Source organism: Epinephelus fuscoguttatus, linkage group LG22 (genome assembly GCF_011397635.1).
Source record: "Epinephelus fuscoguttatus linkage group LG22, E.fuscoguttatus.final_Chr_v1".
Taxonomy (NCBI): Eukaryota; Metazoa; Chordata; class Actinopteri; order Perciformes; family Serranidae; genus Epinephelus; species Epinephelus fuscoguttatus.
In genome coordinates, this window is record NC_064773.1 from 4,053,508 (window position 1) to 4,059,534 (window position 6,027).

The following is a 6,027-nucleotide window of genomic DNA, read 5'->3' on the forward strand; positions in this document are numbered from 1 at the left end:
ACTTTCCCACCAGCAGCCATGTGCTGGCTGATGGGATACCTGGCTGCAGCAGCTCTGCAGGAGTCCAGCAGCTCTGAGGTAGGTAATGGGCATTCCTCTGAGCTGAGCTCAAACCACAACAGAGTAGACCTCAGGGTTCGAACCAATCAGGCCTTCATGGGGGTAAAATAACCCCCATCTCCCTGCAGAGAACACAGAAACACCTCCTGAACAGCTCAGCCTGATTATCCAGTCTGCTCTCCTGCAAAGTCATGAAGCATAAGCTCACAACATGCAGAGTAATGTAACATTCATGCAGCTTGTTGCACGGATACTAAAAGCTGCGTTCCAGTCCACGTCGGAGGTTGGAAATTCCCAGTTGAAATTTCCAACTTCCGATCTCCAAGCGTTCCAGGTGCACGTCGCCAAATGTAAACAAAAAACATGGCTGACCGTGACAAACTGATGTTTTTTTGGCAAGTGTGCTCACAACTGAACTCTGAGCAGTGAAGTCTCCCTGCATATATAAAAGATTACAATAACTGTTAACTGTGTTTTGGAGACACAAAACAACCACAAGCAGACACAAAACGACTACAGAGATACACAAAACAATGAAAAAAATATGCAAAGGTCATGCAAAGAGGAAAAAAATGACCTCAAAAAGACACAAAACCAACAAAAGGAGATACAAAACCACCGCAAAGTCTGTGCGTCTTGCTCCTGTGCAGGAGAGGTGGTGGGGCCTTTTGCATATCTGTGCCCAGGAGCCCACTGCCTCATCATGCACCCATGTACTTGGTGGATCACCAGTTACAGTTTGCGCTACCTTCCACCGGTGCTGCCATTCTTGTGTAATGTTAGACAACACTCTTCATAAAGTCTAGGTAGATGGATTTGCTGAGTTTACAAGTAGTAACTCCAACATCGATTGGCATTCAATTGTACTTTTTCTAGTGGGATTTCATAAATTTCCGAAAAGTTCCAAGTTTTCTGAGGCTGAAAATAAAGATGCGAATGATAAAACGAACCAGTAAAACAAAAACTAAGATAGACTACACTTAAAACATAACAAGGTGAACAATGAAGACATAGATGCCACTGTAGGTCTCACTGAAAGAGTCTACAGCCATGCTAGCAGCTCTGTGAGGCACTACTTCACTTGTGCTTGGAGCTAATTGCTAACATCAGCATGCTAACATTAGCTGATTAGTAGTAAAGACAAAGTAGAGCCGAGGCTGATGGGGGTGTCATGAGTTCTGCTGGTATTTGGTCATAAACCAAAGTATATGACACAAGAAATGTCGAGGGGAACATGACTGTCTGAACCACGTTTCATCACAATTTATCACAATCGCTAATAGTGAGATATTTTGCTATAAACACAAATGTGAACCTCATGGTGGTGCTAGAAAGTCAGGGACTCACAAAGGAGGGATTCATCCTCTGTGGACCGTGAATGTTTGTATAAAATTTAATGGCAGTCCAACCAACAGCCGAAGCAGTGGTGTAGTAGAGGGCATACTAGTCTCGCGTGACCAGCCTCCCTTACTTAGGAATGGTAGTCTGGGGACATTCGTCTTTCGTTTTGTAACAGAAATGGGCGGGATATCCAGACCATGTGACGGCGTTGCCATGGGTGCAGCACATGTTACATGTAACAGAGACGTTGCAGCTCTGCAATATAGCTGAATCAAATGAAATCATATAAATTTTAATCTCTTCTTGCGATGCACTGAACACTTCCTTTTCTGTTGTACTACGGACAACAATTCGGGGAACAGCAATTCCGGTGTAGGCAGGTGTAAGACAAAGCTAATCAGCCAGCGCTAGTTCTATTACAACTTTCCTATGGGAATGTCCACAGACGACAGAGTCATTGGCGTCTGTGTAAGAGACTAAGGGCATACCCACTTCTTTTTCAGGCCATTTATAGTATACCCACCTATCAGCCACAAAGCTATTGGAATATATAGGCGAGTATACCAACCTCCCCCCTCTGTAGCTTAAACATCTACCCAGTGGTACACACACCTCATCAACCACCACTACACCACTGAGTTAAAGAGGTAATTCCTTCAAGACCACAAAAGTGGATTCGTCCTCTTGGGAACTTGAATGTCTGAAATTTTGGTGCCAGTCCATCTGGTTGATGTTGAGCTCTTTGACCTGCTAGTAGCACTCGAGGAAGAGTCAGGAAATCACCCAAGTCATTGCCAAAATGATTCATCTTCTCCGATCTGCCTCCTCTGAGGTTAAGGTTTGGTCAGATTCAGGCACAAAAACTACTTGTTTAAGGTTAAAGAACAATTGTGGTCATGGTTTAAAGACTGTTGGTAGAAAACAGGACTTTCTTGTCAAAGTCACAAACTTTATCAACCCATTCGAGCCCAGACCAGGTTTTGTGGCAGTAAAACAACATCCTGGTACTTCTACTTTTATCAGGAAGTGGCAGTAAAACCTCCCAAAATAAATAAAGATTCTTCACAGACAACAGTCATAGGTCCCCTTGCCCCAAGGTGTCCTTATCGGGTAAACAGAAAGTTTATCAAACACTGAAAAGGTCTCATTTTCTTTCAGTGCTCTTAAAAATGTATGTATACTGTACATAATCAAAAGAACACTTAATATGTACATGGACATTATGTGTTGTTGCTTTTTATAGGCCTATGTATTTATAATATACACCTATTTTAGCACACTTTATTCAGCTTAATTTGTTGGTTTGCTCGCTCTAAATTTACTTACACAGAATTAAACAGAGTCAAATTCCTCGTATGTGTTCACATACTTGGCCAGTAAAGCTGATTCTGATTCTGACTGACTTGTCTCCTGTGCAGGATGTGGACGCCAAATCAGATTTAGAGATCAACGTCCTGTGTATGATGCAACATTCTGAGCGACTCTTTTGGACTCTGTATGCTGCAGAACTTGAAAGAAAAGAAACCGATCCAGTGATTTATTTCATCAGACAGCTCTGCATGAGTTCACTGTCTGACCTAAAACTGCAGCATTAAACTCAACCAGTCCACATTTAACTATTAGACCCAGTGGGAAAAATGAGAGGGGGTATAATTGGAGGGACCTCCGCGCTGCCAAACATGTCAACATGCCCGTTAAAGTGCCAGATGGCTGGGCTTTGATCCGGATTTATGTGCCTCACCTTCCCTGATTGTCTCAGAGACTGGCGTCGCTGTTTTCCTGCCTGCCGGCCTGAATCTTCTTCATCCACCCTCCTCTCCACCTACTGCATCCAGCCACCTTCCTTCAAAGCTTTCATTAACACTGTTGAAATAATGTTAAGCTACTTTAGAAACCTATGATTTGTTGAGCAGTGGCTGAGTTTCACCAGTAAAATACAAATATTATTAAATGTTTTCATGTTTCCATTTACTTAATTAAAATTAAATCATACTTCAGGGCAAAAAAATTGTTTATGCAACAAAAAAAACAACACGATAGGCCGTCTAACTTTTTCCGATAGCGACCATGCTAACTGGCTTGCTAACACAATGTTAGGAATAGGAAAACCTGCTCTTATTCTAGCCTCACACATGATTAAAATATGACTATGAATACAAATATGAATGCAAAATATAAATAATGTCATTCAGCCATTTTTATTGCGTAAGCCTGCATATTTTTAGTGGCGTATGCTGCGAGTGAAACCACAGTATATATTTGCACATAGCTTAATCAATACTGAAATGTATCTTGATTTAATTGCCAGTTTTATAATTAATAAATATATTTATTTATTTATTTATTTAGCCACTTCTTTGTTGACTTTTGTTCTTTTGGATCTCACAGCTGTAAGAAATGAAACAATATGACAAGAATGTGGCGTAACGGGCAGTTAGCAAGTCAGCTAGCTTGGCTGTCTATTGTGGCTTGCTAGCGCTAACATGTTCTCAGCTAGCTGTCATGTTACTAGTTAGCTTGCCAGCTACGGTAGTTCACCAGCTTTCTGTTAATAGATTCCTTTAGGATTTCCTTAACTTTTGCCATGCTTTGAATTGGATGCTAAAATTAGCCTGCTAATGCCTGTTAGCGAAGTTTGAATAATAGTGAGATAATTGGATAATATGTAATATGAAAACAGAGTTTGTCCACTGGAAAGCTCTGAAAATGTTATTTTTACTTGATAAAATGTCCAAAACACGTCACATCTTGGTTACAATTTTTATAGTTGGGATAAGTGTAACGCCCCGGTCTAGAGGTGTGGGTGCGTAACGTAAGGATACACAGGAGAACGAGAATCAATGTACAGGTGAGCAATCTATTGCTACACTCACTCAAAAACATACAGTACAATAATCACACACAACTGGAGCAATGACGTCAGGGTCAACCCAGGCCAAAATAACAAACAAAAAGCAACCCGTCTACCGACCAGCGAAATACCTAATCCCTAACGAAAATAAAAGAAACAAAAATACAATGCTTGACCTAACTCCTGAGGCTAAAGAAAAACAGGAGAAAACAGATACAATAGAAATAGCAGCTCACCCCTATGCTCCAGTGACTATTTACAATATCGACTCAGTCGGCCCTAAGGCGCTGGTCTTAAAAAAAGCTACGATATTTAGCACAGCAAGCTAAACACGAACACACATTATAGCCACACAAGAAATCACTTATCAATCACAAAACCAGAGAAACGATGCACTGCTGCCATGTACGAGTCTCGTCTCACAGCTTCTGTGTGAAGACTGAGCCCCTTTCTCAACCAATCTGGCAGCGGTGACGTCATGTTCATGAGTTTGAACGATGCTACGCTTTAGTCAATCACAATGGAGGGGGCGGGGCTGAGACGTGCGAGTGTCCCCAGGAAATGTGTACCTACAGAAACAGCAAGCTCCGCGTCCATGGTGACCACTCCACCCAAAACCGGTCCATGTCATTGGTCCGACAGGCCATTGGTCCGACGGTCCGCGGTGCTAAACGGCTCCCGGCGGGCGTATTTCTGCCTTGATGGTTCGCTGCGACCAGCTCTGGGTCAGCTGGGAAAGGCTTGAGGCGGAGCAGGCTCACGGCTTATGTGTTTGGCACTTTCTTTTTCATTTTAACCCACACCATGATCTTTTCCTGACCCTAACCAAGTGGTTTTTGTGCCTAAACCTAACCAGACCTTAACCACAGAGCATCATGATGATTTCGGAACGGACTTCGGAACAATGGGTTTAATATGGTCGGAATAATGGGATGTCGAACCAATGGGCTGTTCCCACCCAAAACGCCGTCTTGTCAACGTGAAAAAAATATTTTTCCCAGCGGATGTCTTAGTTACAACATGATTGAGCTAACTGGAGTAGTTTCATGTCGTATCCAACAACGGGAGGCTTTTAACAGATGATGTCCTGATGTTAGCTTTGCTGCTAGTGTTAGCTGTCCCTGTCAGCTGCAGCCACTGATGCTTTCTAGACATCGTGATTTCCTAAAACTGAATAAATACTACATATAGCAACACAAAACTGCTTTGCTAGCTCAGTCATGTTGTAACTAAGATATCCGCTGGAATTTTTTTTTTTTTTTCCACGGACCGTGACCGGAGTTACTACAGACACCGCTAACAGCTAACGGTTAGCCCAGCTAATCTACGATAACCATGTTGTTATTTACAAAACGTCACATCCTGCCTTGAGTATAGGCAGGATGTGACGTTCTGAGGCCGTTCTGGAAAAAATACGGACCGTTTATTGAGTTACTGAGTTACTACAAACACCGCTAACGGGGCTAACAGCTAAGGGTTAGCCCAGTAAACAACAAGGCGATTCCTGGGGGCGCCTCCAGAAGTGAAGAGGTTGAGTGATTCCCGAGGCCCCTGCACTTCCGTTAGTCGATTTTTTTTTTTTTCTACCGATGGATTTCCAGATTGGCATTTTAGTACTACTGGTTCCGTCTTCTCAAAGTCAATGGGTTTTTGGTTAGCAGCCTGAAACAAGGTCTGTCGATGAACAAGAGCCTATGAAGCTTTCACTTTATGTTCTACAACATAAAATATGTCAATAAATACCCTACTTGTGAATTTTAACGCCCGACATCATC